At 42.7% G+C, this 25729-nt stretch overlaps 1 protein-coding gene across 5 annotated transcripts in view; it reads right to left on the bottom strand.

Annotated features, from left to right (window-relative positions):
- Positions 1–25729, bottom strand: part of PLPPR1 (phospholipid phosphatase related 1) — a 595523-nt gene that overhangs the window by 295446 nt on the left and 274348 nt on the right. For 2 of the 5 annotated variants that reach the window (XM_086315736.1, XM_086315738.1), the window contains exon 1: positions 3691–4066. The exons of 2 other annotated variants lie outside the window; for them this stretch is intronic. The gene's annotated coding sequence lies outside the window, so the exon portion shown is untranslated. Of the gene's footprint in view, positions 1–3690; positions 4069–25729 lie in introns of those variants that run through there. One more of the 5 variants, XM_086315732.1, reaches the window with a different exon arrangement.

Below are 25729 nucleotides of genomic sequence, written 5' to 3'. Positions count from 1 at the left end.
CTGGAGCCCTGAGTATGAAGTCAAAACTTTGCTTTTAACCTGACTGTTGTCACACATAAAACCTACCATTTATTGAGCACTCACAAATACTAACTCATATAATCCCCACAATTCTATGTAATGCGTTAAGATGGTTATCGCCGTCTGAAGTGAAAGAGTAATTTGAGGCACATAGATGTAAACTGTGTGCCCAAAGCAGAGACATCACTTTGCCAACAAACGTCTGTCTAGTCAAAGCTATGGTTTTTCCAGTAGTTACAAACAGATATGAGAGTTGGACCATAAAGAAGGCTGAGCACTGAAGAATTGATGCTTTTGAATTGTGGTGCTGGAGAAGACTCTTGAGAGTCCCTTGGACTGCAAGGAGAGCCAACCAGTCAATCCAAAAGGAAACCAATCCTGAATATTCATTGGAAGGACTGATGCTAGCGCTGAAGCTCCAGTACTTTGGCCACTTGATGCAGAGCCAACTCATTGGAAAAGACCCTGATGCTGGGAAAGACTGAAGGCAGGAGGAGAAGGGAATGACAGAACAAAACGGTTGGACAGCATCACTGACTCAATGGACATGAGTTTGAGCAAGCTCCAGGAGATTGTGAAGGACAGGGAAGCCTACAGCCCATGGGGTCACAAAAAGTCAGACACGACTTAGTGACTGAACAACAACAGAGCCAAAATTCAAATAGAACTTGTCTAGCTCCAGAGTCTGTGCTCTTAGTCACTGTGCTACATAAACAAGGTTTGTCTGACCCAGGGGATTGAACCCATATCTCCTGCATCTCCTGTTTTGACAGACAGGTTCTTTACCACCATCACCACCTGGGAAGCCTTTACTCCAAAGCATCAGTTGCTAACTACTGTCACTTAGCTTCTGTTCATCTCTGTATCCACACTCCAGCACCCTATGCTCAAGCCACACAGGACACTCAAACATTTCCTCTGCCAGGATGTCTTTTTCATCCTTCCCTACCTGGTAAAGACTATCCATTTTTTCAAAAATATCTCCAAAACCATCTGGTTAAATTCCATAGAGGAAGAAAAAAAGTCACTTGCATGTCTATACTATTACTACTTAATTTACCCTATAACTGTAACAGTTAATCAGATTGCATCATAGTTAGCTAAATACCTATTTCCCCATCCTTGAAAGCTGGAACTATTTTTTACTTCCATGTGTTTCTCTTCCTCCAGGCTCCTGCACCTAAGTGCTGATGTGTGTTTTCTGAATGTTCAGAAAAGCCAGGAGGAAGGATGGAGTATATGGCATGCATGTTGAGAGCTCACAGGACAGTACAAACCTACCTTACTCTCTAATTACTTCATGTGTGTTAATCTTGTATTGACAACTAGATTATAAATGCTTTAAGGGCAAGAATGATGTTATACATTTTTATATAACCACCAATGCTAAATATGGGATAGGTAGTCAATAAATACTAGAAAATAGAATGTGAATATAATAAAAATGAGTTGAACTTGCAGATGTACAAACAGGAAATATACCATAAAGGAAGAAAATAGAGCTCTAGTATAAAGCAAAATAATAATAATAATCTTAATCTTTTCTTGCCAAGATTTACAATGTAAATGATGTGAATATTGACCATGAAATACAAATGGACATAAGCTGACAATTATATTTAAACCCCTACTATGTCAATTTCAACTTGAAAATATTTCTGGAAAGGTCTTTACTTCACTAGTTGTTTGAAAAAAGAAAAAAAACTTCAGAATTCTATCTTATTGAATGCTTTTTTAAAATTATAAAAGTGAAGCTGTTTTAATAATACACCTCCCTTTCAATTCCCCTCCCGCCCCCCCCCCCTCCCCGCACTTCCTCAAAAAGTTCACCTTTGGCAATATTGACTTTTGAGCCAACGTGCTCAAATTTCATAAGTGAACTTCCTTAATTAACCTCATGTATATCAGGCTTTCTCCCACTTCAATGAAGTTACAAAATGTTTAAAATTTTAAAAGGTCCCCAAAGCAGCAGAGAGACAGCCTCTGCAACTCATCTTAAAGTGAAGAGAACTCTCTGGCAACCCACAGTCACAGGAACTAGATCTGAGCTTCTGGTGTTTTCTTCTATCAGCATCAGCTTGGCTTCCAGGCTCCTCACCACCCGCCCCCACCCCCTACATACACACACACACACACACACACACACACACACACACACTTCTGCAAATCCAAGCTCTCTTAAGTAGAGATTCCGCCCCCCTGCAATATACCAGTCTACCCATCCCTTCTTCCAGGTATGAACAAAATGTCAAAATAGAGAACTGTACATGGCATTTTCTAGACTTACAGAACTAATCTGTGGTTGTGCTCAGGGTTAGCTAAGGAACAGTCAAGTTTTCTATGCTCCAGATGTGACATTCTGGAAATCTCCAGAGTCCCACCGGATGAATAAAAGCCACCAACCACAGGAGAAGAGAAGGGGTATAGGAATTCACTGAAGACTGCAGGGGTACCTTGCTTCCCACAAGACCTCTTCCTGCCTCAACTGGCTTCTAGTCACTGCTCTCCTAAATAGCCATCATCTGTCCCTCTTGCAAACCCCTTTGTCCCAGTCCTGGACTCCTTGTACGCTGACCAGTCTCGCCTGTTTCCAAGGGCCATTAGATTTGAGGCTCTTCCCAGGTACCAGCAGGCGCTCTGCCCTCTGAGACCCCGCCCCAATGGAAATGGCATTTTAGGGAACCCTTCGCTGGGACCTGTTCCCCGGGACTGAAGGGATTATTCAGAAGGGCTCCTGTCCACCAGCTCGATATAAGGGCTGCAGAGAATCTCTCCCACGAAAGAGGTTAAAAGGGAACATGGTATCCCCACAAAGAAAAATAACCCAGAATCCTCCACATACTCCACATGTGTGGGTCATAAAACCCCCGGGCAAAAATAAAGCCCCAGCTTCCCTCGCCTGCAGCCCCCACCACAGCAGCCCAGCCCGGCTCCCAGTGCCGCCGCCTGGGTGTGCGTGAAGACACTCTCCCCGGGGAGGAGAGATCCTCGCGCCCAGTGCTTCCAGGAGGTGATTACAGCAAGCCTTTTAGTAACTCATCATTCATCCCCGCGCTGACCTGAGCCTCACCCCGGCGCCGGTGGCACTGGTGCTGAATGAGAGAGCCAAACGCTGCCCCTCCAATTCTCCAGGTGACACCGCCCCCCTCTCCCCCACCCCTGCCCAAATACGAGGCGCCGAGGGTGCAGGATGGGGCAGAAGGAAAGGATGACAGGTGCCCACGCCTGAGGGAAAATCAAAGGCAAACGCTTACAGCAGGGGTGAGAAATCCCAACCCAGCCCGGGCGGGAGGACTTGGCACCAGCTACCTGCAGGGCGCCCCCGCCCGCATGCCGGATCCTGTGCAGCCCAGAATGCAGCCAGAAGGGTGCAACGGGACGGAGGGAGCCTCCACGCCCCCTTTGTCTCCACGTTCCCCAAATGACAGGGGACGAAAGTTTATGAGCAGCGACAGTGTCGCTTTCCACTGGGTCAATCTGACACCTCTCAGGAGGCGACCATTTCTGGGATCGCCCTCTCCCCCCTGCACCGCCCCAGAGCTGCTTTCATCTGCACCTTGATGCCCGCAAGCCGGGCTCGGGCCACCTGCGCCGCTGTGTCCGGCAGGAACCTGATCTGGCCCCCCGGGCGTCCAGAAGCGGCCCCGCGGCTGCGGGCGCCCAACTCACCTCTCCCGGCAGACTCTCCTCCGTTGCGCCCTACTGGGCCGTCCGGCTCCGGCTCCGGCTCCCGGGAGCGAGGCGCATTCAGGCAGCTGGAGACACGCTGCTCCCCGGGCTCTGCTGCATTCCGCCTGCGTGGGAGATCCAACCAGCGAGCGCGCGGCACGGGCGTGTACGAGTGTGTGTTTGTGAGAGTGTGTGTGTGAGAGCGCGTGTGCGCGCGCGGGGGGGCGGGGCGGGGGAGCGCGGGATCACCGATCCCCCTCCGCAGCGCCCATCCCACGCTCTGCCTACTCCTCCGCCTCCTCCTTGAGCTGCGGCTTGCACCGGGTCCAGGTTTCAGGATCTCCTGTTTGTTTAAAGAAAGGAAGAAGCAAAAGGCTGGCAAGGGAGGGGGGCGGGGGGGAGCGCGCGCGGGGCTGCGCATGCTCAGAGGGGGACCCTGAGCGCTCACTCCCCAGCGCAGGCAGAGCGAGAAGAGCGAGCTGGGGACCGGCGGAGGCGAGCTCGCCTGCGTCTCCGGAGCCGCGGGGCGCTCGGCGGGGTTCCCGGAAGGCGACTGGGAAACCCAACCGCAAAGGTGCACCCTGCGTGGGGACTCCCTGGAGCACGCCGTGCGGGAAGCCGGCGGCGGGATCCCGACCCGCCCTAGGAGACAGCTTCAGCTCAGAGTCCTCGCGACGCCTGGCTCTCCTCTGCATGTATTTTTAGAGCTTGGCCGGGGTTCCCGTGGACCGCTCTGCAGCCTCTGCGTGGCGGAGCTCCGGGTGCGTGTAGTCCAGGGGAACCACGGACAGCAGGTCGAACCTGAACTAAAACGGGATTCCTGACCCATGCATCTTTTTCTCCCTCTCTCCCAACTTTCAACCTGTGAAGGGCAGGAAAAAGGCAACTGCCCACTCGGGTCCCAGAACTGGTTTGCTGGAGGGGAGGGCAGGGGTTGGGGTACACCAAACCCTCTTCCCAGAACAAAGCGGAAGTGGAAGGAAGGTGAGTCTTGGAGGGCTCCAAGCTCAGCCTCCCGTGGTGACAGGGTTAGATGGAGGAGACATTTGCTCTACTGAAGAAGGCCAAAAGAACAATAGAGCCATTGTCCCCTCGCCTCAAATGCCAAAGCGCCAAAGCAGTTCTTCGCAAGTGGGAATTCTGGCTGCTTGGTAAAGTGGAAGAACTGTCAAAGCGAAGAAAGTCCAGTAAGAGAACCTGAGCCCTCAGGCAACGGCGCAGTAACCTGAGGCCAGGGCAAATACTGGCTGAGAGGCTTTCCTGGCTGAGATGCTTTGCGAATAGAGTGGAAACTCTTTCTGGTGAGACAGTTCTATGAGCAAAACAGGACAGTGGTCAGCGATCCTTTCAAGAGCTTCCATTTTCAACCTCCTCCGTGTTTGATCACCTTGTCTTTCCCCCCATTTTCTCTCCTAACAGAAGAAAAGCCATGCCAAGCAGGGAACTCTCTGTAAAGATATTATGACCTCCTTTTTGTTCAGTTTTGGTCCCTCCAGAAAAAGACTACCTTTTGGTCACTCCAGTGCTGGAGGGATAGAAGACTGACTTCTCTGTGCAAATCTTTTCCAAGCTTTCGTTAAAGATCACCTCTGAGCACTTCCACTATGCAGTGCTGGGCTCGCAGATGCCTTCCTGCTGAACTCTGACCCCTGTCCCATTCATCTTCCCAATAATAATGCCGTGACACTAGAACAGAAGGAAAATTAGATAACACCCTAGAGCACACCCAGAGGAGAGAAAACAGCATGTCTAAATACTACCAACAAAAGCCAAGTTTAGGAGAAAAAACACAGAAAAAAGGGAAATAAGGATGAGAAAGAGGAAGGCTTTAAAAAGTGAAAGTGCCCTGAATGTTAGTGACTGGTTCCTTCTCTCCATAGCCTCTTGAAGGGGGCAGAACTGCAGCATCTCTTTGCCTGAAGAATAGTCTGAGTCTCTAAGCACAAGGAAGGGGAGATCAGATTCTTCTGAAAAGCAGCGACAGTGAGTCTGAGTCTCTAACCACCAGGTAGGGGACATCAGATTCTTCTGAAAAGCAGCACAGTCCTTAGGGTGAAGCTCTCACAGAATTAGGAGCTGCTTCCTTGTGGCTCAGAGGTTAAAGCATCTGCCTGCAATGTGGGAGACCTGGGTTCGATCCCTGGGTCAGGAAGATACTCTGGAGAAGGAAATGGCAACCCACTCCAGTATTCTTGCCTGGAGAATCCCATGGATGGAGGAGCTTGGTGGGCTACAGTCCACGGGGTGGCAAAGAGTCGGACACGACTGAGCAACTTCACTTTCACTTTCTTCCAAGCCTGGTTTTTCTCAGGCCTTTCCTTTGGCACCAAGCTTCTTGAAAGGTCCAAAGATCCAAGCCAGATCTGCTTGTTACCACTCTCCCTTCAGAACAGTGAATAGTTCACCAGAATTTCAAGGTGTTGGTGGCGGCAGAGACCTGAGGCAGGAAAGCGGGCCCCGCCTTGTTATTGTGTAAGCCCCAGGGGAGTGAGGGCTCTGAATCCAAGCACCTGGAACAGAGAGGTGGGGTGGAGGTGAGTGTAGGTCTCAACTCCCACAGCTCTGTCAGTAAGAGAGTACTGAGGCCCTCCCACCAACAGTCAGTGTCCAGGGCTGCCTGGCCAAGGAGCACTCTCTCCTTTGTCTGAACCCAGCCTTGGGTGAGGAGCAAAGGGACGCCTCTCCCCCTTGATGCCCAGGGTCACTGTCATCACCACCTCAAAGCTCCAAGGTCAAGGAGACGTTATCCATCTGGAACTGTAAATCAGGTGGAATCCCTTTCTGGTACGGCTATAGGAGGGTGAAGTACAATCCACGAAGAGATGTTTACTGCTTGTGGAGAGTGGGGGAAGCCCCTGGTGACACTAAGTAAGATGATGTACATAAGACACTAACACAGTGCCCACTGCATAGCAACTCATTGTAACTTCTATGAATTTGATTGTTAACATTTTCATTATTAGGATTTTTTTTAATAAAGCTGAGGAGGTCCCCCCACCCCTACAAGCTTAAACAACTAAAACAGATGAAAGCCAGATGCCTTGCAGTTTTCCTTATGACTTCCTTCCTTCGCCCCCTCACACATCTCCCTGAGCACCGATGCATTCAAATCCATGAAATGAAAAGTGTGATGTACAGCTGTGTGGCCACGTGAATCGTGAATAACCCTGACCCTCACCCTCCACTCTCAGGTTCAGGTCTAAGCGGGAGACAGCATGGGTGTACAATAAGGCACACCCCCAGCACTTTTTGCCACTCACACCTCACAGGGATTAAGGACCCCTTCTGCTTGGCAGTCAGGGTCTCTAGCTGTAAAGCCCCATGGACAGTGGCTCACCAGGCATTGTATTTTCACTTTTTTTTTTTAATTAACCTTCCTTCTAATTTTAGCTATCTAATGTGTTACTCCTCCTAGGTAACAGAATGCCCGAAGCCAATTAATATGCACACATCTGAAGATGGTTTTGAGAGAAATAATAGTCAGAATATCAGAGGCTGCAGGTATTTTCAGTGCTCCTTAAATTCAGATTTCAGACTTAGCATTCATCTCCCTACCTAGTGGAGGATTCCTGAACTTTGCACCTCTCTGCATCAACAAACAAGTCTAATGGCCTCACCTCCTGTATCAGCAAAATAACCCAGTATTGTTGCCTGACTTTGTACAATGTTTCTTTCTTTTTTTTCTGGAAAGCTAGCTATTAAATTTTTAAGAGAACTAGCTCTTCAGAATAGCCACTGGTTAAGAATCCAGGTTTCCAATGCAGGGGTCACGGGTTCAATCCCTGGTCAGAAAACTAAGATGCTGCACAGCCTAAAAAAAAGTTAGAATTCTCATAAGCATATTTGCTTCCCCAGTGGCTCAATGGTAAAGAATCCACCTGCCTATGCAGGAGATGCAAGAGATGTGGATTCAAGCCCTGGGTTGGGAAGAGCCCCTAAAGAAGGAAATGGCAACCGACTGCAGTTTTGTTGCCTGGAAAATTCCATGGACAGAAGAACCTGGCAGGCTATAGTCCATGGCGTCGCAAAGAACTGGACGCAACTGAGCACATACATGCATTAAAAATTCAAAATTAATAAAAGCCAATAATAAAAACAATGTTTGAACATAAAGTCTTTCCAAACTATGGATGCTATAGTGATATCTCAGTTCTTAGAAAATCATATGAAAGTAATTCCATCAAGTTAGACATTGCTAAAATAATATAACAATTCTATGGTGATGCAATATAAGTTGTCACTCACACATCTGAATAGTATCTAACAATTATGAGACACAGCATTGGTATTTGACTTGTGTTCTAACTACAATCTTGGTTATTTTCAAATGCCACCATAATGAGACGAGAGTTATAATTTTTTCTTCTTGTAGAAATTTCATATTTATAGCAATCATTTTTGGTTCAGTAAAAATGTTAAGCCATGACTCTAAGGGCTAAACTAGTGCTTATTATAAGAATCAAAATGTTTCTGGGAATATCAAAAACTATTATAAAACTATCCCTATAGGCCTTTACAAGTATTCTTATTGTCGCTCTTAACACATCAAGTCCTTTTTTTATGTCTGACTTGCCCCCACCTAGGTCACTTTTCACTTTCACGCAATGGAGAAGGAAATGGCAACCCACTCCAGTGTTCTTGCCTGGAGAATCCCAGGGATGGCAGAGCCTGGTGGGCTGCCATCTATGGGGTCTCACAGAGTCGGACACGACTGAAGCAACTTAGCAGCAGCAGCAGCAGCAGGTTGGTTTGAGCCATTCAAGGGCAGAGGTTTATTCTTTTCTATGCCCTGATGCCTCATGAAAGTAAGCAAGTGGTATATGTTCAGCAAATGTTTAAAGAGTCAATGAGTAAGTTTGCAGCCAAAAATAAATTTCTGGGACTAAAATGTTGATTTTGGAAAAAGACTCCCAAGTTCTGTGCCACTTGGTACTCCTTATACATGATGAAGTCAAAAGACACCATCTTTAAAGATTTTGTATATATGATTATCTAAAAATGAAAGTTGAATGAGAAAGACAAAACGGCTTTCTGAAGATAGTTTCTATCCCCTTGGAAATACATACTGGCCAACCCAATCCACCAAGTCCATGCTAATTTTTCTGGTTCAGAAAGAGAATATAATTTTGGCCCAAAGTGCATTGTTATTCAAAGAATAGCTTCGTGCTGACCAACTTAATCCAGGCAGAATAATATTCTAATTTAACTTTCCCCCTGAGCAGGATGAAATAGTTGAGGCAATAGTGCTTAGAACTCCTCTTCAAAAGAAATCATTCAAAATGTCAAAAGGCAACACTGTTCGCTATATCCCAATACAAAATAAAAAGCTTTTAAAAAATGTGAAAAGGACCTCCCCCAGGCACTCATCCCCAGCACTTCTATCATTACTGTCTTGAGCGAAAGGAACCAGCAAGTAGTTGGTTCTGTTTTCATGAATAGGTACCTAAGGATGGGGATCAGGTGGGGAAGGGGTAGATTAAACTATAAATAAAAGGTCTCAGCTCTGATCACAACTCTTCTGAGGCAGGAGTAGAAGAATATAGGGGACCAGGTGACTGCTGCCATAGTGGTTTTTTCTCTTGCATTCATATACCCAGTAAGAATTTCCTGAGGACGGTCTCAGGCAGAAAGAAAGATGCCAAGACAGAAGCTGCAGTCCTTTCCCACCTAGTCTCAGAAGCCACACACCATCGCTTTTGCCATATCCATCACACAGCCCAGCCCAGCTACTCCCCTCGGATTATCTTCATGTGAGGGTTCCCTCTGGTTCTTGCTGGGACCATGACTGATACAAATTTCAAGAATTTCTTTTCCTATTTATGCACTCATGTCACCCACATTTCCTTGGGAATCTCCAGGCAAGAAGAGCCTGGCAGGCTACTGTCTATAGAGTCACGCAGAGTTGGACACGACTGAAGTGACAAGTGTGAAGCATGCACACAGCACAGCTCACCCACATTAAACCTAATGCTTGTTGCTACTTCATCAGCTCTGATTTATTCCCCCACACACCATGATTTGTATTCCGAGTTACTGCCTCATGTGGCCCAGCCCCCAGGATCCATGTACCTTTGTTGCTGGAAATCCCCCCTAGTTCTCCCTGTCCTCACAAGCAGAACCGAGGTACCTGTTGCTGATCCTCTACTCTTTGGTTCGACCCCTGGTGCCACCCTAGTTATCTGCTCCTCATCAAGAGCTATTAGACCCTGGAGGAGGAAATGGCAACCCACTCCAGAATTCTTGCCTGGGAAATCCCATGGACAGGGGAGCCTGGAGGAGGGCTCCAGTCCATAGGGTCGCAAAGAGTCAGACACGACTAAGCATGAGAATGAACAAATGAAAGTGGAATGTGTTTCCCACTCTGGAGATGGGAGAATTTAGCAAAAGGGAGTTTGGAGAGATGATTATCTTGGGAAGAATCAAAATATTAATAAAGCTATTTTGAGAGTAAAAAAAAAAAAAAAAAAGAGCTATTAGAATCATGACTCTGCCTCCCTTTGAGTATTTCAAAAAGTCTAGATTCCACATCTAGTGATTCCTGACTGCTGACCTTGTCCCACTCAGGTGAGGTTAATCTGCCAGAGCTCAGCAATGTCTCTTCTTCAGTCTGTCCTAAACTGCCAACATGGAACCCTTAAATCTCAGTAATATTAGCATCTTCATTTTTCTCATCTTTAAAATGGGAGGTTTGAGTAAATTATTCAGTCATCATGTTTTAATAGCCTAGTTCAGGGGTCAACAAACTTATTCTGAAAAGAACCAGATAGTACATATATTTAGGCTCTGAAGGCCATGTGATCTCCAACACCACTATTCCACTCTGCAGCCACAGACAGTGCTGAGAATGAGAGCGGCTATGTTCCAATTTTTTTCATTTTTTTTTTTTTTCAAAACAGGTGGTGTGCTGATTTGCCCCGCAAGCTACAGTTTGCCAACCTTGAGTCTAATGCTTCATTTTCTGCCCTTTGCAAGCAATTGTTGGGTAGAAGGAACCTGAAGAGTCCTGCTTCTTGCTCTGCCAGTAGGAAAATAATAAAAGTCATGAAACTGGTGCAGGAAATCTTAGTCCACTGGCAGTTGAGGGGCTCCTTGTCAGCGTGGCTTTCACACTATCTTAAGAACACACTAGAAAATTATTTTTTCCTTTTTTGTAAAGTAGTTGGCTATGTTTTCCACATGGAACAGCAGCGGCAATAACAACTATACTATTTTTAGCCTAAAACTGATTTGTGCAGCCCTAGAAATTTAATGAGAGGAATATTTTAAAGGAAAATGGAAAAAAAAAAAAACAGCGTGAGCACAATATTCCTGCCTTTGAAAACAGGGCAGGTAAATACATTCTAATTATGACTAGACTAGCACCTTAAGAAAACTGCCTCTCCAAAGATAAAAACTCAGCCCCAGTAAAACAGAATACCTTCTTAGGTAGGTCCCAGTACAGGAGCGATGCCTCTACTGAGTTGAACTTATAAAAATCTGGCTACTGGCTGAGTATTTTCACACATTCAGCCCAAAGTTATGAAATTCGGCCTATCTAAAAATTTCACTCCCCCAAAGCAATCTGCAGATTCAGTACAATCCCCGTCTGTATTAGTTTGCTGGGGCTACACACTGGGGGAGGGGGGTTTGGTTAACAGAAATTTCTTTTCTCACAGTTTTAAAAATCAAGGTATAGGCAGGGTTGGTTTCTTCTGAGGCCTTTAGCCTTGGTTTGTAGATGGCCGTCTTCTCCCTGGCTTCACACTGTCCTCCTATACATGTCTGTGTCCCACTTTCCTCTTCTTATAAGAATAACAGTCATATTGGATTTGGGCCCGCCCTAATGACCTCATTTTAAATGAATCACTTCTTCAAGCTCCAATCTCTAAATACAGTCACGTGCAGAGGTCCGGGGGTGTGGAGTCAGAATTTCAATATGTGAACTTCTAGGTGACACAGTACAGGCCAGAACACTATCAAAATCCCGGTGGTGTTTTTTTAAAATGCATCCTAAAATTCATATGGAGTCTCAAGGGACACCAAACAGCCAAAATAACCTTGAAAAAGAACTAAGTTGGAGGTCCCATACTTACTGATCTCAAAAACAACTACAAAGTTTTAGTAATCAAAATAGTGTGATACTGGCATAAAAACAGACATATACCCACTGGAATAGAACAGTGAGCCCAGAAATCCTCACATGTATGGTCAAATGATTTTCAACAAGGATATCAAGACTACTTAACTCAATGGGGAAGGGTGGTCTTTTCAACAGAATGTCAGGAAAACTGAATAGCCCCCTGCAAAAGTTGGACCCTTACCTTATACTATGTATAGAATAAATTCAAAACAAATCAGAGACCTAACATAAGATCTAAAACTGCCTGATAAGAGGTTAATATTAAGGACCTATAAAGAACTCCTACAGTTCAACAACAACAAAACAACCCAATTCAAGAGTGGGTGAAGGACTTGAACAGACATTTCTTCAAAAAAGATATTCAATATCCCATGCACCAATATTTCATATGCCAATATGCCCATGAAAAGGCGCTCACCATTACTAATCACTTGGGCAATGCAAATAAAAACCACAATGATAAAGATAATGCTTAGAAGAAGTAACAGATAATACAGTGTGATTTTCATGGAGGAAAAAACACAAGATAACACATCACACCCACTAAGATGGCTATTATCAAAAAGAAAAACAAAACAGAAATTAACAATTGGTGATAAGGATGTGGAGAAATTGGAACTCTTGTGCACTACTGGTGGGAATATAACATGGTGCAGCCACTATGGAAAACAGTATGGCAAGTCCTCATAAGATTAAAAATATCAATTATTATATGATCCAGCAATTTCATTTTGGGTATACACCTGGGTATGTCATACTAGGCGTATACTTGGATAACATACCAGGTAAGATAGTCATTCACTCTTTCTTACTTTTATTTAACCAATATGTATTAAATGTTTGATGCCAATATAATCAGAAAATTTGATGTCAAGAATTCTAGGTAGCGCTCTGAAGAAATTATACCTAATATTCTGTGTATTTAGATTACTTTCAAATTAAAAATGTATTGTTAAATAACAATTCCATGAAAGGTATAAAGGAAATGCCTCAAGGACTTAGTTAAAAACAATCCCAAGGTCTTACTGGAATATTATAGTACAATCACATAAAAATTTTATTTTAACCAGAAATCTGTATGCAGGTCAGGAAGCAACAGTTAGAACTGGACACGGAACAACAGACTGGTTCCAAACAGGAAAAGGAGTACGTCAAGGCTGTATATTATCACCCTGCTTATTTAACTTATATGCAGAGTACATCATGAGAAACTGGACTGGAAGAAGCACAAGCTGGAATCAAGATTGCCGGGAGAAATATCAATAACCTCAGATATGCAGATGACACCACCCTTATGGCAGAAAGTGAAGAGGAACTAAAAAGCCTCTTGATGAAAGTGAAAGCGGAGAGTGAAAAAGTTGGCTTAAAGCTCAACATTCAGAAAACGAAGATCATGGCATCCGGTCCCATCACTTCATGGGAAATAGATTGGGAAACAGTGGAAACAGTGTCAGACTTTATTTTTGGGGGCTCCAAAATCACTGCAGATGTTGACTGCAGCCATGAAATTAAAAGACGCTTACTCCTGGGAAGGAAGTATAACCAACCTAGATAGCATATTCAAAAGCAGAGACATTACTTTGCCAACAAAGGTCCGTCTAGTCAAGGCTATGGTTTTTCCTGTGGTCATGTATGGATGTGAAAGTTGGACTGTGAAGAAGGCTGAGCGCTGAAGAATTGATGCTTTTGAATTGTGGTGTTGGAGAAGACTCTTGAGAGTCCCTTGGACTTCAAGGAGATCCAACCAGTCCATTCTGAAGGAGATCAGCCCTGGAATTTCTTTTGAGGGAATGATGCTGAAGCTGAAACTCCAGTACTTTGGCCACCTCATGCAAAGAATTGACTCATTGGAAAAGACTCTGATGCTGGGAGGGATTGGGGGCAGGAGGAGAAGGGGATGACAGAGGATGAGATGGCTGGATGGCATCACTGACTCGATGGACGTGAGTCTGAGTGAACTCCGGGAGTTGGTGATGGACAGGGAGGCCTGGCGTGCTGCGATTCATGGGGTCGCGAAGAGTCGGACACAACTGAGTGACTGAACTGAACTGAGCTGAACTATGATACAGGCGTGAGTTATGACATAAAGCCTCTTGATGAGACTTTTTAAGATTATGTCTCCTAGTCCTCCTATAGGATTATCCTATAGCCCTTATAACTGGTAAATGATACATTAACCCAGAAAAGTGCCTAGATCATTCTTCTGACTATGAAAATTCAGGAAGATCACTGAAGTATACACAAACTATAAAATATCTTCTGAAAATGCCAGTGATGATTAACATCACCATCAATAGCATCTGCAGATAATCACCATCCAAATGCTACTTTTAGTTTACTTTGCTTGGTAAACCAAAGATTCAGTAATGCTCACTATCTGTTATCTTGTCGTGCAGTATTCTCCCTTTGATCAGCAAAGCTACCCATTTTTCTTCCAAAAAATCACCATTCTTCAATTACTAATCCATGTGGGAGTTTGGGGGTGAAAAACCTTTCCAACTTTCAAGCATGAGCACAGAAGCCCAGCCTAGTCAGAATCTCCCACTGTTCTAGCCTTGTAATGTCTCAGAGATGGCAAACGGCAAATGATTTCCATATCAGGAAAATTAGATTAAGATCTAGGACTTCTGCTGACAAGAAAGAAAAATGTCTCCTTTTACTGGGGATTCTAAGCATTTAAAAACTTCTAAGCCTAGGAATGCCAGGAGAGAGACCTTCACATGTTTTTTAATTCCTAAACCTAGCCATGTCTTCAAGTATCACTGGACTTTTCAGTTACTTAATCAATAATGCATTTTTGCTTAAGGCATTCTAAATTAGATTTTCATTCCCTAGCCCCATTGAAAATGTCTTTATGCATACATGAATTATGGCATCTCTTTAAGTAATAATGACAAACAAGAGGGAAGGCAAGCAAAATATGGAAACAATTTTTAAGGATATCTCCTGGCCACACTGTAACTGAATTCAAGCTCTGATCATTTCAGGCAGCCTTCCACCCCTGAGCATATATCTTGTGCGTCCTCTTCCCCTTTTCTGAATCACCAGATTCCAAGGCTGGCACACTTCAAGGCTGACATCCACTGTGAGACAGATGGAGCTAAGGGGGGTAAGGCAGAGGCCAGGCAAACCCTGCCAACTCATTTGGCCTCAGGCCCAGCCCTACTCCATAACCACCACTGCTGTCAGTATCCAACTAAGGCGAGTCTGAGTTCTCCTTGCAGTCAGCTCTCCGAGGCTCCAGAAGATGACGGTGGTGTTGGAGACTCTGTGTGCCTGGTGGGTACATGTGCCAGTCACAGCTCTGTGTGGTTGGACAGGTGTCCCTAGGCACTAAGGCAGGATGGAGCAGTCCCCTATCCCAGAGGCTCTGGCACCACAGGGGTTGTCAGGGAAAGTGCCCAAAACAGCTGTCACCCCTCTGGCTGCCAGGCTGATCTGACTGGCTTGGTGGGTGTTCCCTCCTTCCCCACAGCTCCCAAAGTTGTCAGTTCACATGCATCAACTTTCCAGAGAAAGAGGAATACTCTTGGTGGCCCTTCACCCCAGGTTTGTGTTTAATCTGCACCTAGTGACCTAAAATGTAGCCTGACTGTGTCACTCACTGGTTTAACTCTTCAATGGCTTTCCCTGGCCTGATGTTCAAGGTCCATCATGATCTTGACAGACTTCCTATTTATCAGCCTGAAAACTTGCTATTCACAATCCACCCAAATCTTCCTGTCACTTCACCATTCCAAGTGTGTCAGCTGTCTCCCCCTGTACCTCTTACATACTCTTCTGACTTTCCCCATCGAGCCTGCCTAACCCTAATTTGTTTCCTCCAGAAAGCTCCTCTGAATTTCCCAAGACAAGAAGGAGGAAGTACAGTGCTCTTCCTCTGTGCTCTTGGAGCACCGTGGCTTGACCTCTAGCGCAGCACTTCCCACACTGCACTGTAGTTACACATTCGTATCATTCACATTTGCGACTCCCTTTATATTCTGTGAGCAAACTTGAAGATGGGAATGATGTCTTTTACCTGGTATATATTAGGTGCTTAGCTTATATTTGTTGAGCGAATAACTGGCATATGAGGACTTGTGCTTCCCTACATCCTCAGATGCCTGATTCTTAAGGGGTATCTCATTGCAAGAAAAAAAATCTTACTGTTTTTTCTACTCATCCATAGGAGTGCCTGATTTCAAGCGAATGTGGGTTGTGCTGGTCTAAACATAGAAGAAGCAGGAAGATTCTTATCACTGTTTTCCTCCACTTGTTACTGGGTCTAATAGAAAAGAACTCTTGACTCTGGAGAATCCCACCTCCGCCTTCACTGAATTAAACCACTTTTAGCTCTGTGCCCACTATCCCAACAGCTCTTCATGACTGTGCATAGAACCCCAGGGAACGCAGCCCTGTTTTGGCACATCAATGGTCCTGGTACCCTCCCATGGCAAGTGGCTGCTGTACCACCTCATGTCTACATGAATGACCATCAGCAGCATCAAGGGCAGTGGGACTTCAGTGACACCTGCGGCGTTGGCTCAGTGTACTGGTTTTGTCACAAAGATCAGCATCTGTGCCAGTGATGGTGGGCATCAGCAGCAGTGGTGATGTCAAGTCTCACTCTTCTAGTGTAATGATTTTCCCTGACCAACACCCAGAATTAAACAGGAAAATGCTTGTTTCTAAACTGTAGAGAAGAGAATCTTTTCATGTATACTTGTAACCCCATTTGATACATCATTACAAACTGAAAGAAGTCAGAGGAATACTGTTTGCTTGTTGTAAGACAGTTCAGAGGATTCAATAAGCTATGTTTGACCCTAGCATAGTGTCTAGCAAACAGCATATTCTATTACTATTAGTGAAGTTAAGCCCCATGCAGGCATAGACTTTCTAATTCACATACATTTCATAGCACCTAACAGAGTGTTAGAGCCTTACAAAAGTCTTCAGTGGTGGGTTGGTCAGATTTGCACATTTCTAATGAAGAAAGGGTCACTGGGATTAGCCTGAGAAGGCTAGTTTGGAAAATTCTGTTGCATTGCTACCTTCCACAGCTTCTCTCACTAGAATTCTCCATTGGGGTGGGGGTGAGGAACAGCAGGGCACTTCCTCAGTAGAGTGCTTTTTGCCAATAATAGAGTCCTTTCCATAGTGGGAAACTCAGCAGAAAAATTAGGCTATCAACATTTTTTATTGTAGCTGACATATTTTACTTCACCACTGCCTGCACAAGATCTTTTTTTAAAATGGAGAAATAGACACTTAATGATATTTTGCAAAGGAGTCTGATGTGAATCTGGGGTCTGATCACCTCCAGTTGAATAAACGGAGACTTCATGGAGCAGTTCTGAATTTGTCAGCCTATCCACCTGTCAACTTCAATATGCATTTACTCATACTTCCTGTCAGTCTTTAAGGCCAGTCTCCTTGAATGACTGGTGCATGGATGATCTATCATAAAATGGGCAACACATGTAAATGTCTGCAAATAAAGGATGAAAACAACAGACAATTCCTTACTGGCTTCCAGCCATCTGTATTCAAGGGAAACAAACTAGCTCAACAGACAACAACTGATCTGGTGTTCACTTGTTACTGGTGTTCTGGTGTTCACTCTCATCAGACACCTGAATGACTGTGTCTTATAGTGCTAAGAACTATAGGAGAACTATCTATAAATAACAGATTTATTCCCACCTATGTTTTGATAAATATTGAAATTTATGCTTCCATTCTACAGGCTCCAATGTAAAATATTAATGGAAGGCTTCTTTCTGAGAATGGAGGAAACCTATGATGATGGATTTAATTGTGTTCTCCCCAGATTTGTAGAAATCCTAAACCCCAGTACCTCAGAACGTGACTTTATTTGGAAATAGGGTCATTGAAGATGTAATTAATAAAGATAAGGTCATACTTTATTACTTCTCTTTTTTTCACAGCTATTTGTAAGGCCTCCTCAGACAGCCATTTTGCTTTATTGCATTTCTTTTTCTTGGGGATGGTCTTGATCCCTGTCTCTTGTACAATGTCATGAACCTTCATCCATAGTTCATCAGGCACTTTGTCTATCAGATCTAGTCCCTTAAATCTATTTCTCACTTCCACTGTATAATCATAAGGGATTTGATTTAGGTCATACCTGAATGGTCTAGTGGTTTTCCCTACTTTCTTCAATTTATGCCTGAATTTGGCAATAAGGAGTTCATGATCTGAGCCACAGTAAGCTCTCAGTCTTGTTTTTGCTCACTGTATCGAGCTTCTCCATCTTTGGCTGAAAAGAATATAATCAATCTGATTTTGGTGTTGACCATCTGGTAATGTCCATGTGTAGAGTCTTCTCTTGTGTTGCTGGAAGAGGGTGTTTGCTATGACCAGTGTGTTCTCTTGGAAAAACTCTATTAGCTTTTGCCCTGCTTCATTCTGTACTCCAAGGCCACATTTGCCTATTACTCCAGGTGTTTGTTGACTTCCTACTTTTGTATTACAATCCCCTATAATGAAAAGGACATCTTTTTGGGGTGTTAATTCTAGAAGGTCTTATAGGCCTTCATAGAACCATTCAACTTCAGTTTTTTCAGCATTACTGGTCGGGGTATAGACTTGGATTACTATGATATTGAATAGTTTGCCTTGGAAACGAACAGAGATCATTCTGTCGTTTTTGAGATTGCATCCAAATACTGCATTTTAGACTCTTTTGTTGACTATGATGGGTACTCCATTTCTTCTAAGGGATTCTTGCCCACAGTAGTAGATATAATGGTCATCTGAGTTAAATTCACCCATTCCAGTCCATTTTAGTTTGCTGATACCGCAAATGTTGATGCTCACTCTTGCCATCTCCTGTTTGACTACTTCCAATTTGTGTTGATTCATGGACCTAACATTCCAGGTTCCTATGCAATATTGCTCTTTACAGCATCAGACCTTGCTTCCATCACCAGTCACATCCACAACTGGGTGTTGTTTTTGCTTTGGCTCCATCTCTTCATTCTTTCTGGAGTTATTTCTCCACTGATCTCCAATAGCATTTTGGGTACCTATTTACCTGGGGAGTTCATCTTTCAGTGTCCTATCTTTTTGCCTTTTCATACCATTCATAGGGTTCTCAAAGCAGGAATACTGAAGTGGCTTGCCATTCCCTTTAATTACTTAGGTAATCAACTAATTGATTTACTTAACAAATAAATTTATTTAATAAATAATATTATTTAATAAATAATAATTAATAAACAAATGACAAATACTTTATGTCATTAATAAAGATAAGGCCATACTTTATTCATTGTAATTAGTAAAGATAAGGGCTTCTCTGGTAGCTCAGCTGGTAAAGAACCCACCTGCAATACAGGAGACCCCAGTTCGATCCCTGGGTTGGGAAGATCCCCTGGAGAAGGGAAAAGCTACCCAGTCCAGTATTCTAGCCTGGAAAATTCCATGGCCTATATAGTTCATGAAATTGCAAAGAGTTGGACATGACTAAGCAACTTAAAAAAAAAGTCATACTAGAACAGAGCAGGCCCCTAATTAAATATGATTGATGTCCTTATGACCAACTTAGACAGCATATTAAATGTCATTAAATGTCTCTAGCAGGGACATTACTTTGCCAACAAAGGTCTGTCTAGTCAAAGCTATGGTTTTTCCAGTAGTCATGTATGGATGTGAGAGTTGGACTATAAAGAAAGCTGAGCATCGAAGAATTGATGCTTTTGAACTGTGGTATTGGAGAAGACTCTTGAGAGTCCCTTGGGCTGCAAGGAGATCAAACAGTCAATCCTAAAGGAAATCAGTCCTGAATATTCATTGGAAGGACTGATGCTGAAGCTGAAACTCCAATACTTTGACCACCTATGCAAAGAACTGACTCATTGGAAAAGACCCTGATGCTGGGAAAGATTGAAGGCAGGAGGAGAAGGAAATGATAGGGGATGAGATTGTTGTACGGCATCACCAACTCCATGGACATAAGTTTGAGTAAGCTCCAGGAGCTGGTGATGAACAGGGAAGCCTGGTGTGCTGCAGTCCATGGGGCTGCAAAGAGTTGGACATGAATGAGTGACTGAACTGAACTGAACTGATATCCTTATACAAAGGAGGAATTTAGACACAGAGACACCCACACAGAGGACACCATGTGAAAAGACAGGAGATACCCTGCTACAAGCCAAGAAACTACCAAGCGAAGAGAGAAGCCCGAAACCGCTTTCTCCCTGGTGCCTTCAGAGGTGCTATCAATATAATATGGCCATTTTAAAACCTTGATTTCAGACTTCTGGCCTCAGAACCGTGACACAATAAACTTCTGTTGTTCTAAGCCATTCGGTTCATGGTATTTTGTTATAGCAGTCCTAGAAAACTAATACACCTATCAAATAATACATTGGGTTTTGGTCCATGGGATATAATGGGGACTCTGGATAAAGAAAAGGAATAATTTGAGTCTTACTAAAAATTTTCTCCCCTAATGCCACAGTTTGTTCTATTGTGTTACACATGTATACATTCATGTTGAGGCACCTTCCAATGAAGAATGGTTATTGTGGAAAAAAGTTAATAAAGATAACTTAAAAAAAAGTTTAAAAAGTTAATACAAATAAAAAGAGAACACCAATATTAAAGAAGATAAAAGGAAGAACATGTGTTAGATACAAGGGTTGGTGGAATTTCTGGAACTGAGAACTTTTTCGAATTTTTCTGGATATTTCCTGATTGCCTGAACAGAAAACAAAACATGGAAAGATCACACTATAGAAAAGATAGGAAGTCTACTCGTTTCTCAGAGATATAAAGTTTTGGCTGATATCTTATTATTCTGTAATCTATTGCTATTACCTGTATGACGCCAAACAGTAGTGTCTACTTACAGCTGGAAGCATGGTTCATGCCATCCTGTGTGGATTTCATACACCCCAAGATGATGTTCTGCCAACTTAGCTATTTCTCAGTAAACTTTTATAATCTATGACCTACTAAGTGGGTATGTAAGTTGGTTGTTCAGTTTCAGTAATATTATACTGATTAATTTAATAAGGAGTACTCTTACAAAAATCTAAAAAATGTAGGCAAAATACATTTTATACACAGGGTTAGTATAGAGAATGATAAATTACTTTGTTTAAAACAAAATATCATTTTGATGTCCTTTTGTAGAAGTGTTTCAAAAGTCATGACTTTGCCTTAATGTCAATCTGTGGAAAAATGGGAATAAGACCACATCTGAGTATTTATTTGGATGAATGTTTCCTCTTTATTGTTCCATCCAAGGTTTATATAACTGTTTGGATCCAAAGTGCAATCAGCATGTATTTATGCAGGCTAGGGAGCAGGATGGGGTTAATGACCACTTTATGCACAGGTATTACAGTATGACTATGCTTGGACCATAAGAAACTGTGGAAAATTCTTAAACAGAAGGGAATACCAGACCACCTTACCTGTCTCCTAAGAAACCTGTTTGTGGGCCAAGAAGCAACAGTTAGACCCAGACATGAAACAATGGATTGGTTCAAAATAGGGAAAAGAGTATGACAAAGCTGTATATTGTTACCTTGTTTATTTAACTTCTATGCAGAGTACATCATGTGAAATCCAAGGCTGGATGAATCACAAGCTGGAGTCAAGATTTCTGGGAAAAATATTAACAACCTCAGATATGCAGATAATACCACTCTAATGGCACAAGTGAAGAGAAACTAAAGAACCTCTTGATGAGGATGAAAGAGGAGACTGAAAAAGTTGGCATGAAACGCAACATGAGGAAAACTAAGATCATGGCATCTGGTCCCATCATTTCATGGCAAAGAGAATGGAAAAAAGTGGAAGCAGTGACAGATTTTATTTTCTTGGGCTCCAAAATCACTGTAGACAATGACTGCAGTCATGAAATTAAAAGACACTTGCTCCTTGGAAGGAAAGTTATGACAAACCCAGAAAGCGTATTCAAAAGCAGACACATCACTTTGCTGACAAAGATCCATATCATCAAAGCTATGGTTTTTCCAGTAGTCATGTATGGATGTGAGAGTTAGACCATAAAGAAGGCTGAGAGCTGAAAAATTGATGCTTTTGCACTGCAGTGCCAGAGAAGACCCTTGAGAGTCCCTTGGACTGCAAGGAAATCAAATCAGTCAATCCTAAAGGAAATCAACTCTGAATATTCATTGGAAGGACGGATGCTGAAGCTTGATGCCCCAATACTTTGGCCACCTGACGTGAACAGCTGACTCACTGGAAATGACTCTGATGCTGGGAAAGATTGAAAACAAAAGGAGAAAGGGTGACAGAAGATGAAATGGTTAGATAGCATCACCGATTCAATGGACACGAATTTGGGCAAACTCCAGGAGATAGTGGAGGACAGAAGAGCATAGTGCTGTACAATCCATGAGGTTGCAAAGAGTCGGACATGACTTAGCAACTGAACAACATTACAGCATAATGGGGAAGTTTATTAAACATAGTTTGAAAGAAAATATAGGAAGAAGGCTTTGAATTTTTCACTGTAAAGGACCATACTTGGTTCCATAGGAGTAGTTGTCCCCTCTATGGAGCTGCTACATGCATAAAGAGAATAATGTCAGAATATTCATTTCCAAAATAAACACTACTCCTAAAGAAAGCAATAAAAGGGCAGTTCAAGCTTTTTACTTCTTTTTTGTCAGTTTTAATGAGTGGAATTTGTACAGTGATGATTCATTTCTAAAACAAACATTACTTCTAAAGAAAGCAATAAAAGGACAGATCAGACTTTTAAATTCTTATTGTTAACTTTAGTAGGTCAAATATTTATAGTGAAATATCACTTCATTATCATTTCAAATTTATTGACATAACTGTTCACATTCTCTTATTTCATGGTTAAAAATAATTTTGTCTAAGAAACTTTCCAGTGGCTTCTGGAATCTCAAAAGTCTGATATAAACCCAATTTCTGTAGGAAATATATTTCCCGGCAATTAAAAAGCAATTGGTATTTTATTTAAATTATTGCCCTGAGACCTGCTATGATTCTTTTTTAAAATGATTGAAGTACAGTTGATTTACAATACTATATTAGTTTCAGGGGTAGAGCAAAGTGATTCAGTTATGTATGTACATATATTTTCAGATTATCTTCATTTATAGGTTATTACAAGATACTGAATATAGTTCCCTGTATTATACAATAATAATCTATTTTATGTATAGTAGTTTGTTAATTCCATAATGCTAATTTATCCTTCCGCACCTTCCTTTACCCTTTTGATAATCATAAGTCTGTTTTCTAGGTCTATAATTCACAATCACAGAAAACAAGCGATGGTTCTTTTTTTTTAATACCACTTGCCTCTTAATACCACCTCTCTACTTAAAAGTCTATGTTTTGTTTAGTTATATAAAAAGTTCTTTTGTCTTTATTTGATTGATCTTCTCCATTCTATTGTCTCACATAAGTACATATTAGAAATTCTATATAAAGTCTATATAATATTCTCTTTTACTTAACTTTCTTATGCTATTTTTTGTCTTTTGATAATAAATTCTAGGAGAATGTTTCAACATTTTCAGTTCCATAATTCACTCTAGCTAAATCCATTCTTGCAGTCAAACCGTTGATTTTACTTTTGATTTAACTTTTAAAATTTGGTATGTTACTGATTTTTAAGATCTCTAACGGGACTCTTCATAATTATTTGTGCTTGTATTTCTATGAAAATATTAATTATACATATGTAAAAGTATTTTCTCCATTGTTTCTTTGGTAGTAGTTCCTTTGCTTGAATTTAGTGCCTAACTTTTACAGTACTGTTTTTTCTTCAAATGTTTGATGATTCTTGTTAGTCTGCTTCACATATAATTGATCATCTCTATTCATTCATCTATGGATATGTGGCATATAGTGTCTGCTTCTTGTGATGATGTTAAAGAGGAAGGATATACTTCAGGATGCAGTATATCAACAACATCCCTCTTGTGTTTGCCTGACTACCGGAGTGATGCTGTGTCCTCTAGCCCAGATACCCATTTCCTGCTTGAGTCTGTGGATAAATACATCTTGCCCAACATAAGTTGGTGATAGGGGAGGAACCAGCCTGTTAGGTAGCTCTGAATGCTGTTTCCCAATCACCCAGGACTCCTCCAATTTTTTTGCCCATTCTTTCTAAGCTTGGAGTACCCCCAGAAGCACGTGAGTCTTCCTTCTCTTGTGTGTTTTGAGTTGCAGTTTTCTCCATCAATTCAGAGCCATATTTTCTTATTTATTTAATTATCTCTAGCCTAGTGACACCCACTCTGGTGTTCTTGCCTGGAGAATCCCAGGGACGGGGGAGGCTGGTGGGCTGCCATCTATGGGGTCACACAGAGTCAGACACGACTGAAACGACTTAGCAGCAGCAGCAGCAGCCTAGTGACACATTTTTCCTATTTGCCAGCACTCTGTGGATTTATTATTGTCTATATTATATTTCTTATTCCATGGATTTGGGTAGGAAATCCATACATTTGCCTCAGCTCAGTCTAGTGTCATGGTTCAGGTCCCCAGAAACATCTTTTAGTGATCCTGACTTTTTTACCCTCACAGTGGAGCTAATGATGAAATCATTCAGTTCAGTCACTTAATTGCATCCAACTCTTTGTGATACCATGGACTTCAGCACACCAGGCTTCCCTATCCAACACCAACTCCTGGAGCTTGCTCAAACTCAAGTCCATTGAGTCGGTGACACCATCCAACAATCTCATCCTATGTCATCCCATTCTCCTCCTGCCTTCAATCTTTCCCAGCATCAGGGTCTTTTCCAATGAGTCAGTTCTTTACATCAGGTGGCCAAAGTATTGGAGTTTCAGCTTCAGCATCAGTCCTTCCAGTGAATATTCAGGACTGATTTCCTTTAGGATTGACTGGTTTGATCTCCTTTATACTGTCAAATAAAAATTCCAAAACCTAAGAGAAATAAATCTATTTGGTAGATATTCAGTTCAGTTCAGTTCAGTCACTCAGTCGTGTCCAACTCTTTGTGACCCCATGAACCACAGCACGCCACGCCTCCCTGTCCATCACCAACTCCCGGAGTCCACCCAAACCCTTGTCCATTGAGTTGATGATGCCATCCAACCATCTCATCCTCTGTCATCCCCTTCTCCTTCTGCCCTCAATCCTTCCCAGCATCAGGGTCTTTTCAAATGGGTCAGCTGTCCGCATCAGGTGGCCAAAGTATTGAAGCTTCAGCTTCAACATCAGTCCTTCCAATGAACACCCAGGACTGATCTCCTTTAGGATGGACTGATTGGATCTCTTTTCAGTCCAAGGGACTCTCAAGAGTCTTCTCCAACACCACAGTTCAAAAGCATCAATTCTTCGGTGCTCAGCTTTCTTCACAATCCAACTCTCACATCCATACATGACCACTGGAAAAACCATAGTACTGACTAGATGGATCTTTGTTGGCAAAGTAATGTCTCTGCTTTTTAATATGCTATCTAGGTTGGTCATAACTTTCCTTCCAAGTAGTAAGCATCTTTTAATTTCACGGCTGCAATCACCATCTGCAGTGATTTTGGAGCCCAGAAAAATAGTCAGCCACTATTTCCACTGTTTCCTCATCTATTTGTCATCAAGTGATGGGACCCGATGCGATGATCTTACTTTTCTGAATGTTGAGTTTTAAGCCAACTTTTTCACTCTCCTCTTTCACCTTCATCAAGAGGCTTTTTAGTTCCTCTTCACTTTCTGCCATAAGGGTGGTGTCATCTGCATATCTGAGGTTAGTGATATTTCTCCCGGCAATATTGATTCCAGCTTGTGCTTCCTCCAGCCCAGCATTTCTCATGATGTACTCTGGATAGAAGTTAAATAAGCAGGGTTACAATATACAACCTTGATGTACTCATTTTCCTATTTGAAACCAGTCTGTTGTTCCATGTCCAGTTTTAACTGTTGCTTCCT

Source organism: Bos grunniens, chromosome 8, assembly GCF_055505025.1.
Source record: "Bos grunniens cultivar Pamir isolate PY7600 chromosome 8, Bosgru_T2T1.0, whole genome shotgun sequence".
NCBI lineage: Eukaryota > Metazoa > Chordata > Mammalia > Artiodactyla > Bovidae > Bos > Bos grunniens.
Note: the sequence above shows the minus strand (reverse complement) of the source record. Positions and strands in the feature narration are given on the sequence as shown.